This window comes from Macaca thibetana, chromosome 7 (genome assembly GCF_024542745.1).
Source record: "Macaca thibetana thibetana isolate TM-01 chromosome 7, ASM2454274v1, whole genome shotgun sequence".
Taxonomy (NCBI): Eukaryota; Metazoa; Chordata; class Mammalia; order Primates; family Cercopithecidae; genus Macaca; species Macaca thibetana.
Genome location: NC_065584.1, coordinates 86,662,468 through 86,675,155, shown reverse-complemented (window position 1 = coordinate 86,675,155; position 12,688 = coordinate 86,662,468).

Genomic DNA, 12,688 nt, shown 5'->3' with positions numbered 1-12,688 from the left:
ACTGTAGTCCCAGCTACTGGGGAGGCTGAGGCAGGAGAATGGCGTGAACCTGGGATGCGGAGCTTGCAGTGAGCTGAGATCACGCCACTGCACTCCAGCCTGGGCGACAGAGCGAGACTCCGTCTCAATAAATTAATTAATTAATTAATTAAAGCTAAAACACATTCATCTCATATCTATCTGTGGAAGGGCTAATATTGTTTGTACCTATTACTAGGGTATAATGGTTAATTATACGTGTCAACCTGACTGGGCCTGGGGGTGCCAGATTAAACATTATTTGTGGGTGTGTCTGTGAGAGTGTTTCAAGATTATCCTTTGAATCAGCAGATCAGTAAAGTAGATTGCTCTCCTCAATGTGAGTGGGCACCATCCAATTTGTTGAGAGCCTAAACAGAAAAGGCAAAGGAGGGAGGAATTCACCCCTCTTGCTACCTGCCTGCCTGAGTTAGTTGGGACATCTCATCTCATCTTCTGCTGTCTGACTGGGATTTACACTTTTAGTCCTCCTGGTTTTCAAGACATCAAATTCAGACTGAATTATACTGCCACGTTTACTGAGTCTCTAGCTTCCAGATAGCAGATTGTGAGACTTCATAATCATGAGATTCAATTCCTAATAATAAACCTCTCTCTCTCTTCTGCCCCCACCCAGCTCCCCCTCTCTCTATATATAGTCATAACCCAAATAATCATGTTTTGGTCAATGACAGACCTCATATACAGTGGTTGATCCATAAAATTATAATAAAACTGAAAAATTCTATCGCCTAGTGAAGTCATAGCCATCATAACGTCATAGTGTAACACATTTCCTTTTCTATGTTTAGACGTGTTTAGATACACCAATATTTATCATTGTGTTACAGTTGTCTACAGTATTCAGCACAGTGACACGCTATACAGGTTTGTAGCGTAGGAGCAACAGGCTATACCATATAGCCTAGGGACGTAGCAGACTAAACCATCTAGGTTTGTGTAAGTACACTCTATGGTGTTCACACAATGATGAAATCACCTAACAGGGCCAGGCACGGTGGCTCATGCCTGTAATAGCACTTTGGGAGGCTGAGACAGGCAGATCACCTGAGGTCAGGAGTTCAAGACCAGCCCAAACAACATGTGAAACCCTGTCTCTACTAAAAATACAAAAATTAGCCAGGCGTGGTGGCACATGCCTGTAGTCCCAGCTACTCAGGAGGCTGAGGCAGGAGAATCACTTGAACTCAGAAGGCGGAGATCGCAGTGAGCAGAGATCGTGCCACTCCAGCCTGGGAGCCCGGGTGACAGAGTGAGACTCCATCTCAAAAAAAAAAAAAAGAAATCGGCCGGGCGCGGTGGCTCAAGCCTGTAATCCCAGTACTTTGGGAGGCTGAGACGGGCGGATTACAAGGTCAGGAGATCGAGACCATCCTGGCTAACACGGTGAAACCCCGTCTCTACTAAAAAAAATACAAAAAACTAGCCAGGAGAGGTGGCAGGCGCCTGTAGTCCCAGCTACTCAGGAGGGTGAGGCAGGAGAATGGCGTGAACCCGGGAGGCGGAGCTTGCAGTGAGCTGAGATCCGGCCACTGCACTCCAGACAGAGCGAGACTCCGTCTCAAAAAAAAAAAAAAAAAAAAAAAAAAAAAGAAATCACCTAACAATGGTTTTATTAGAATGTATCTCTGTTGTTAAGCAATGCGTGACTCTATGTGTGTATGTATATGTGTGTGTATATATGTATATAATTATATATAGATATAAATGGTTATATATATGTGTATATATACTGGTTCTGTTTCTCTGGAGAACTCTAATACACAAGAGTGTCTTTATACAGCTCAGTGACATATAGAGAGCCACATTCATTTCTTACTCTAGGTGGCATGTATATGTTGTTTCTCTCAGAGTTCTAGGTATTAGTAAGAAATAGACCCAGAATTTATACTTTTTCAGATACTTAGCATGAATCTCAATTCATAAACTCAAGTTTGCAAGAAGTATTTTTAAATTTTTTTCATTGCCAAATAAAGCACCTATTTAGAAAAAAATGCATAAAACATAAATGTTTACTTTAGTGAACACTCTTGCATGCAATGAGTACCCAGTTCCAGAAATGGAACATTCTCAGCATCCCATTAGTTCCCCTTGTGCCCTTTACCAGTTGAAGTCACCTGCCTCTCCCCAAAAGTAGTCATTTTCTTGAGTTTTATGGTAATCAATTCCTTACTTTTTGAATCCTTTTTCCACCCAATCTGAGAACTTTGTATACATGGAATCATATGTATCTTTTAGCATCTGGCTTTGTTCACATAAGACACTTATTGTCGTTAGCTATAATTTGTTCACTTTCATTGCTGAATGGTATTCTATTGTATGAATGTATCATAATTAATTATCCATCCTGTTGTAAATAGACATTTAGTCTGTTTCCATTGTTTGGTTATAATAAATAGGCTTAGCCGGGCGAGGTGGCTCACGCCTGTAATCCCAGCACTTTGGGAGGCCGAGGCAGGCGGATCGCAAGGTCAAGAGAGTGAGACCATCCTGGCTAACATGGTGAAACCCCCGCCTCTAGTAAAAAAATACAAAATTTAGCTGGGCGTGGTGGCACGTGCCTGTAGTCCCAGCTACTCGGGAGGCTGAGGTAGGAGAATCACTTGAATCCAGGAGGCAGAGGTTGCAGTGAGCCAAGATCGCACCACTGCACTCCAGCCTGGGCAACAAGAGTGAAACTCTGTCTCAAAAAATAAAAACTAAAATAAAATAAAATAAATTTTTTAAAAAATAGACTTAGCTGAACATTCTTCTACATGTCCCCTCATGTACATGGTCACATATAGCTGTTGGGTGAATATCACAAGGAAAGCTGTTAGACCATAATACATGCCTATTTTCAACTTAAGCAGCTAATGCCAAGCTGCTCCAAAGTGCTTATACAAACTTACATGATACAGGTTTGAAACTTGCAGTTGATTCAAATCCTTGCTATAGACACTCAGGTGAATATATAGTTGGATCCTATTGGTGAGTGGGTAGTATAATTCAGTCTGAGTCTGAACGTATAGTTGGATCCTACTGGTGAGTGGGTAGTATAATTCAGTCTGAGTCTGAACGTATAGTTAGATCCTATTGGTGGGTGTGTGAGTTATGAGTGTTTTCTTGATTACTAATAAATCTTTTTTTGGATTTAATGACAATTTGAATTCTTTTGTGAAGTGCCTGTTCCTCTCATCTATTTTTTTCACTAGGTTATTTATCTATCTGTTTGGTTTATATATTCTGGATGCTTGTCATTTGTTGGTTATATGTGTGCAAATGTTTTCTCCCAACTTTTGGCTTGTCTTTCTTTGCTTTTAAAATGTCTTTTAATAAACTGAGGTTTAAATGCTGATACAGTCAAATTTAGTCTCTGCCTTATGATTTATAATATTTATGAACTGATTTAGAAATGTTTTCCTATCTCAAAGACATGAAGTTATTTTTGTGTATTATTTTCTGATAGTTGTATTGTTTGCCTTTCTCACCTAGATCTAGTGTGCACCTATATTGAAATTTTGTATACGTTTTGATGAAAGTTTTGTGTTGGGTGTTGTGTGAATTTCCAGTTTTATTGGTCTCCTTATCCATCCTTGCGCCAAAACCACATTGTTTTAATTACTCCAGCTTTATCATAAATCCAATCTAGTAGACTATGTTCTCCCACCTTATTTTTCTTATTTTTGTTTTTTTTTTTTTTGAGAAGGAGTCTCACTCTGTCGCCCAGGCTGGAGTGCAGTGGCCAGATCTCAGCTCACTGCAAGCTCCACCTCCCGGGTTTACACCATTCTCCTGCCTCAGCCTCCCGAGTAGCTGGGACTACAGACGCCCGCCACCTCGCCCGGCTAGTTTTTTGTATTTTTTAGTAGAGACGGGGTTTCACGGTGTTAGCAAGGATGGTCTCGATCTCCTGACCTTGTGATCCGCCCGTCTTAGCCTCCCAAAGTGCTGGGATTACAGGCTTGAGCCACCGCGCCCGGCTCCTCCACCTTATTTTTCAAAGCATTTAGGTTATTTTTTGCCATTTGCATTTCTATATGAATTGTAAACTCGGATTGTAAGGTTCTATAAAAAAACTTATTGTGATTGTGATTGGGATTGCACTAAATCTGTATGTACTTTATCAATTTAGAGAGAATTGATATCTTTTTATAAGAATTTACTTTTCCAGTTCCTGAACACTGTATATTTTTCTACATATAAGATCTTCTTTACTTTCTCTCAATAATGTTTTATATTTTAAAAATAAGAGGTCTCACCCATATTTTATAATTTATCAGTGTTTGATACATTATTCTATTGTAATATTTACAACTCATATACAAAAATAACTGGGATAGCATTAGGAGAAATACCTAATGTGGATGATGAATTGATGGGTGCAGCAAACCACCATGGCATGTGTAAACCTATGTAACAAACCTGCACGTTCTGCACATGTACCCCAGAACTTACGGTAATAAAAAATAATAATAAATAAAATATATTAAGCTTGTTAAAAAAATATCTGCAGCCTGGATGACATAGTGAGACCCCCATCTCTACAAAAATAAAATATTAACCAGGCATGGTGGTGTATGCCTGTGGTCACAGCTACACAGCTACTCAGGAGGTTAAGGCAGGAGGATTGCTTGAGCCCAGGAGTTTGAGGCTGCAGTGAGCTATGATCATGCCACTGAACTCCAGCTTGGGCAATAGTGAAACCCTATCTCTAAAAATAAAATAAAATACATTTTAAAAACATTCTATAAACTATGACTAGATAGGGACTTCTTCAACTTGATAAAACCGCAGAGCTAACATTTTATTTAATGGTGAAAGGCCAGATGCTTTTCCCCTAAGATCAGGAACAAGACAAAAATGTCCACTCTCACCAGTTCCATTCAACATTGTATTGGAGGTTCTAACTAGGGCATCAGGCAAGAAAAATAAATAAGTTATCGGGCCGGGTGTGCTGGCTCAAGCCCGTAATCCCAGCACTTTGGGAGGCCAAGACGGGCGGATCACGAGGTCAGGAGATTGAGGCCATCCTGGCTAACAAGGTGAAACCCCATCTCTACTAAAAAATACAAAAAACTAGCCGGGCGAGGTGGTGGGTGCCTGTAGTCCCAGCTACTCGGGAGGCTGAGGCAGGAGAATGGCGTAAACCCCGGAGGCGGAGCTTGCAGTGAGCTGAGATCCGGCCACTGCACTCCAGCCTGGGCGACAGACTGAGACTCAGTCTAAAAAAAAAAAAAAAAGAAAAAAAAAAAAAAGAAATAACAGTTCTCCAGACTGGAAAGGCAAAAATACCCACAAACCTATCTCTATACACAGATTACATAATCTTACACATGGAAAATCCAATGGAATCCGGTAAAAAAAAAAAAAAAAAACTATTGGAACTAATAAATCAGTTCAGCAAATTTGTAGGAAATAAGATCAGTAGGCCAAATTTTTATAGACTTGCAATGAACAATCTGAAATGAAACTAAGAAAATTTCAGCCAGGTGCAATGGTCCGTGCCTGTAGTCCCAGCACTTTGGAAGGTGGAGGGGGGCAGATCCCTCGAGTCCAGGACTTTGGAACCAGCCTGGGCAACATGGTGAAACCCCGTCCCTAAAAAAAAAGAAAAAAATTAGTCAGGCATGCATGGTGGTGCACGCCTACTAATCTCAGTTACTCAGGAGGCTGAGGAGGGAGGATCACCTGAGCTCAAGAAGTCAAGGATGAAGTGAGCTGTGATTATACTACTGCACTCCAACCTGGGTGACAGAGTGAGACACTGTGTCAAAAATAAAATAAAATAAAATGAAATTGTATTTATTACAATGCATCAAAAAGTATAGTAATAAATTTGACAAAAGAAGTGCAAAACTTATACTCTAAAGACTATAAAACATTGTTGACAAAACTTAAATATCTAAATAAACAGAAAAAAAATCCACGTTTATGGATCAGAAGACTTAATATTGTTAAGATGGCAATATTCCCCAAATTGATCTACAGATTCAACACAATCCATTTCAAAATAGCAGCTGACTTCACCGTAGACATTGACAAGCTGATTCAAAAGTTCACATGGAATTGCAAGTAAGCTAGAATATCCAAAAATATCTTGAAAAAGAAGGACAAAATAGGTGCAGTCACATTTCCTGATTTCAAAACTCACTAAAAGCAACAGTAATCAAGACAGTGTGGTTCTAGGGTAAGGATACACATGCAGATCAATGGAATAGAATAGAGAATCCAAAAGTAAACCCAAACATTTGTGGTCAACTGATTTGTGACAATGGGGCCAAGACCATTCAATGTGGAAAACACTATTTTCTACAAATTGTACTGGGGCAACTGGATAGCCACATGCAAAAGAATGAAGTTTTTCCCTTATCTCACATCATATAGAAAATCAACTCAAAATTGATCAAAGACCTTAATGGAAGAGCCCTGCATCACCTACCTTTTGCACTAGAAATGTCCCCTTTTGCAGGTTTGTCACACTGTCTCCTGATCATAAAAGTTTGGGAGCCTTGAAGTCTCTTTTAATTTTGAATTCTGCCCTTTTTAGCCCAAGAGATCACCCTCCCACCAATATAATCCTTTCTAAAAACTAGGAGTTCCTAGGAGTCTGGATCAGGTTCACTCTATCAGTCAAAAGCCATACTCACCAATCTCTTCTAGACAGGCCATTCCTAGCTTGGACTGTGAGTCAGGAGGCTGCAGGGTGTCCTTAAGATTCTTTAAAGTCTTTTTTTTTTTTCTAGTTGAAAGAGTCTATAAGGAACTGATGGAAGTCTTTTTTTTTTTTTTTTTTTTTTTTTTTTTTTTTTTTTTTTTTTTTGAGACAGAGTCTCACCCTGTCGCCCAGGCTGGAGTGCAGTGGCCGGATCTCGCTCCGCCTCCCGGGTTCACGCCATTCTCCTGCCTCAGCCTCCCGAGTAGCTGGGACTACAGGCGCCTGCCACCACGCCCGGCTAGTTTTTTGTATTTTTTAGTAGAGACGGGGTTTCACAGTGTTAGCCAGGATGGTCTCAATCTCCTGACCTCGTGATCCGCCCGTCTTGGCCTCCCAAAGTGCCGGGATTACAGGCTTGAGCCACCGCGCCGGGCCATGAAAGTCTTAATAAAGGGCCTCTCAGCAACACCCTTAAGATGGTCTTTACTCTGAGGTCTTTATTTTTGCTTGTTTTTGTTTTTCGTTTGAGAACATTTTGCCATCTGAATAAGATGGGAAAGAGAAACTACTTTTGGATTTTTTTCAATTAAAATTCTTTTTGGTAGAAATGGGGTCTCACTATGTTGCTCAGGCTGGTCTTGAAATCCTGGCCTCAAGCAATCCTCTGACCTCAGCCTCCCAAAGTGTTGAGATTATAGGCATGAGCTTTCACACCTGGCCCAGTTTTAGTTTTAATCCTAGCAAGCCCTGGTTACTTTATATTCCCTTTAAATTTTGCATACTGAACAGTTTCTTTTTTATTTCATCTTTTGTTAGCCATATTTCTAGTGTAGCCATATCTCGAGTGTGAATCTGATGTAGCTGTATCTCTTAGTATAAGCAGCCAAATAAACCATTTGGCACCTTAAACATTCTGCTTGAAAATCTCCTTTGTCAGATCTACCAGTTCATTAGATACATTAGGTACATTCTATTTTTGATGTTGCCAAAATCAACAGTTTCACAAAACTTCTTATCACCACATAATGTGTCATATCTTCTCCAGCTCCAATAACATTCTCCTTATTGTCCTTCAAGCTTTCACTATCAGTCTCTTCATGGCCCTTCCAGTTTCTGCCCACTGCCCAGTACCAATGTCAATGTCACATGTTTTTGTTACAAAAGCACTCCTGACTTCCAAGTGACGAATTCATTTTTTGTTATCTACTGCTGCGTAATAAACTGCTCCAAAACTTTCCAATGACTTTCAACAACAGGTATTTTATTACAATACATCTCACAATTTCAGAAGTCAGGAATTCAAACAGGGCTCAACTGGGGTGATATTTTTTTCCACATGACAGTAACAAAGGTTACTCTGTGGTATTCAGCTGGCATCTGGGCTGGTCTGAGCTGGTCATTCATACATCTGGCACTTTGATGGCGAAGGCTGGGCTCAGCTGGGAGCGTCAACTGGAGTGTCTACACGTGGCCTCTCTAGCATCACAGCCTCAAGGTAGCCAGACTTCTTATGTGGCAGCTCAGGGATCCCAGAGAGTGTTCCCAGACAGCTGTCCCAAAGGTGCAAGGCCTCTTATGACCTAAGCTCAGAAGTCCTAATATCTGCTACATTCTAATGGTCAGACCAGACAATAAGGCGAACCTAGACTCAGGGGAAAGAGAATTAAAATCCATCTCTTACTGAAAGAAACAGAATAGAGTTTGTGGCCCTATTTTGACATCTAGATTGATGTATAATTGCCATACAATAAACACAAATATTTATAGTGTAAAATTTGGTTAAGTTTTGACACATATATATCCACGAAACCGTCACCACTATCATGATAATAAACACATTCGTCATCTCCTACAGTTTCTTGTGTCCCTTTGTAATCTTCCCTGCTTTCCCTCATGTCTCTTCAGCTTCCATCACCATCTCCTGACCTGTTGTTCTTCTGTCATTACAGATTATTTTGCATCTTCTAGAATTGTATACAGATGGAAATGTACAATACATACATTTTGTCTGTTTTCTTTTATTTGGCATATTTTGAGATTCTTCTGTGTTATAACATGTAAATATTAATTCATTCATTTTATTGCTGAGTAGTATTGCCTTGTAGGGACTGGGGGTTTTTCCCCTCATTTACCTGTTAATGGACATTTGGGTTATCTCTGGTTTTAGAGTATCCCAAACAGAGCTACTAAGAACGTTTGAACACAAATCTTTTGTATAGTCTACCATATACAACAACTATTCCATTTATTATATTCCACCAAGAGAAATAAAAGCATATATCATAAAGCATATATATCATATGTTTTTATTTCTCTTGGTAGAATATAATGAATGGAATAGTTGTTTAATATGGTAGGTATCTATCGAACATTTTGTGAAACCACCGAACTGTTTTCCAATGTGGTTTTACCATTTCACATTCCCATCAGCAGTGTATTAGAGTTCCAGTTGCTTTACATCCTCACCAACACTTGCTATAGTCAATCTTGTTCATTTTACCTATTTTTAGGTGTTTTGTTATCTCGTTGCATGTTAATTTAACTTGCATTTTAATCTGCATCTCCTTATGATGTTAAACATCTTTTCATGTGCTTTTTTGCCTTCTGTGTATCTTCTTTGATGAAGTGGCTGTTCAAATCTTTTGCCTCTTTTCTTACTGAGATGTTTTTATAGAGCTTAGGGAGTTTTCTATGTATTCAGGATGCAAGTGCTTTATCACATATACAATTGAAAATATTTTCTTATAACCTGTGGCTTGTTTTGTGTGTGTGTGTGTGTGTGTGTGTGTGTACATATATATTTTCAGAGACGGGGTCTCATTATGTTGCCCGGGCTGAAGTGCAGTGTCTATCCACATGTGAGATCATCATACTGCAGCCTCCTCGAAATCCTGGGCCCAAGTGATCCTCTTGCCTAAACCTCTCATAGTGAGGACTACAAACACACACCACTGCACTTGGCCTTTTTACTAGTGTAAGTCTCTTTTGATGTATTTTAGTTTGAATGAGGTTCAATTTATTAATTTGTTCTTTTATATATCATGCTTTTTGTGTCATATCTCAGAAATATTTGGCTACCTCAAGGTCACAAAGGGTTTCTCTTGTGTTTTATTTTTTAGAAGTTTTATAGTTTTAGGTCTTACAGTTAGGTCTACGATCCATTCATAATTGTTCTTATTTGGTGTGATGTATGAATAAAAGTTGATTTTTATACATATGGATAACTAAATATTCCTACACCACTTGTCGAAAAGACTATTTTTTTTTTTTTTTTTTTTTTTTTTTTTTTTTGAGACGGAGTCTAGCTCTGTTGCCCAGGCTGGAGTGCAATGGCCGGATCTCAGCTCACTGCAAGCCCCGCCTCCCGGGTTCACGCCATTCTCCTGCCTCAGCCTCCCGAGTAGCTGGGAGTACAGGCGCCCGCCACCTCGCCCGGCTAGTTTTTTGTATTTTTTTAGTAGAGACGGGGTTTCACCGTGTTAGCCAGGATGGTCTCGATCTCCTGACCTCGTGATCCGCCCGTCTCGGCCTCCCAAAGTGCTGGGATTACAGGCTTGAGCCACCGCGCCCGGCCGAAAAGACTATTCTTTCCCCGTTAAATTGCCTTGGCACCTTTGTTGAAAATCAGCTGTCCACATATTCGTTTGTAGTCTAATTGTGGTCTCTCTATTCTGTTCCACTGATCTATTTTTAGAGCAATACCACACTGTCTTGATTACTGTAGCCATATAATTCTTGAAATCAGGTAGTCAGACTTTCAACTTTGTTCTTTTTCAAAGTTGCTTTGCTTATTCTAAGTCTTTGCATTTCCATATAAATTTTAGAATCGATTTGTCAGTATCTATAAAAAGCCTGGTGGGATTTTGATTGGGATAGAATTGAATCTCAAGACCAATTTGGGGAATATTTACATCTTAACAATATTAAATTTTGTAACCAACAAACTTGGTATATATCTTCATTTATTTAGGTGTTCCATATCTTTAAACAGTATTTTGTTGTTTTAAATATACAAGTCTTTTATATTTTTTGTCAGTTGTTTTTTTTTCAGATAAAATTCAATTGAGCATAATCCAAGGGATTATTTCTTGATTCTCAATTATATTCCATTAACCTAAATACTCATCCTTATGCCACTACCCCCATTATTTTGATAATTATAGCTTTATGGAAAGTTTTAAAATTTGGTCTGTATTCTTCCAACTTTGTCCCTTTTCTTAAATTTTTATTTTTAAGACAGGATCTTGCCCTGTTGTCCAGGCTGGAGTCCAGCGGCACAATCACTGCTTACTGAGGCCTCGACTTCCCAGGCTCAAGCGATCCTCCCACCTCAGCCTCCCGAGTAGCTGGGATTAAAGGCGTGCACCACCACTACCAGCTAATTTTTGTATTTTCAGTAGAGACGGGTTTTTTCCCCATCTTGCCCAGGTTTGTCTTGAGCTCCTAGCCTCAAGCAATCTGCCTGTCTTGGCCTTCCAAAGTTCTAGGATTATAAGTGTGAGCCACCAAGCCCAACCTGTCCTTCTTTTTAAAATGGTTTAGGTATTCTGGTTTATTTGTATTTGCATATACATCTTAGGACCAACTAGTCAAATTTTTAAGATACAGCCTCTGAGATTTTCCTAAGGATTATAATGACTACACAACAGTTTGGGATGTATTGCCATTTAATGATATTGATTATTCCAATCCATGAACATCGAAGTTCTCTCCATTTATTTAGGTCTTCTCTAACTTTTCTCAGTAATGTTTTATAATTTCCAGTATATGAGTCTTGAATTTATTTTGTCAAGCTTTTCCTAAATATTTAATTTTCAGGGGACACTATTGTGAAAGAATTGTTTTGTTAATTTCATTTTTGGATTGTTTCTTGACAACATATAAAAATATAATTAATTTTTCTATATTTTTTTGTATCCTGTAATTTTACTGAACTTGGTTATTAGTTCTAGTGGAGTTTTTTAATAGATTACTTGGAACTTTCTATATTCAGGATCATGCTATCTACAAATAAACACAATTTTTCTTCTCCCTTTCCAATCCAGATGCTTTGTTTGTTTGTTTTAATGTACTTGCTATAACCTTCAGAACAATGTTAAACAGAGATGGCAATAGAATACATCTTGCCTTGCTTCAGATCTTAAGGGGAAAGCAGTATTTCACTAGTAAATATAATGCTGGGTGTAGATTTTTCATAAATGCCCCAGATGAGGCCAAGGTAGGAGGATCACTTGAGCTCACGAGTGCAAGACCAGCCTGGGCAACACAGGGAGACCCCATCTCTACAAAAATTAAAAACAGCCTTCTGAAGATGAGTCTTATTGAGGGCATTTGGCTTTGTAGATGAAATTCTGTCATAGAGAGGGTCTTATCTCCTTGGTTGACTGGTTGGTTAGTTGATAAGCATTACTTGAGCAGCAACGGAAAATATAAGAGCAATATCCACAATTTGATCTTGGGGATCTTAAAAATTCTAAGTAATGAAACAGTCACTCACCAAGTATATATTCATAATTTTCCATATGCTCAGCTCTGAGTTCTCCCTAACAGGAATTTAGCCAGGTGTGGTGGCATGCACCTGTAGTCCCAGCTACTCAGGAGGCTGAGGCAGGAGGATCACTTGAGGCCAGGAGGTTGAGGCTGCACTGAGCAATGTTCATGCCACTGTGCTCCAGCCTGGGGGGCAGGGGGAGAGAGAGAGAGAAAGAGAGAGAGAAAGGAAGGAAGGAAAGAAAGAAGGAAGGAAGGAAGGAAGGAAGAGAGGGAGGGAGGGAGGGAGGGAGGAAGGGAAGGAGGGAAATGAAAGGAAATACACAAACTGGGAAAAATGAATGAAGTGTCTCAACATGGATAAATAAATCTTGCCAACAGGTTGAATTATGCAACAAGCAGACACACCCTTCTCGCTTCTTAGTCTCTAGGACACCATCAGTTCTTCTGTGGCAGGTAGATGCAGAAGCACCTGCAGACCAGAAGGCATGCCCAATATTCACAGGGGCAGGCATGGGAATG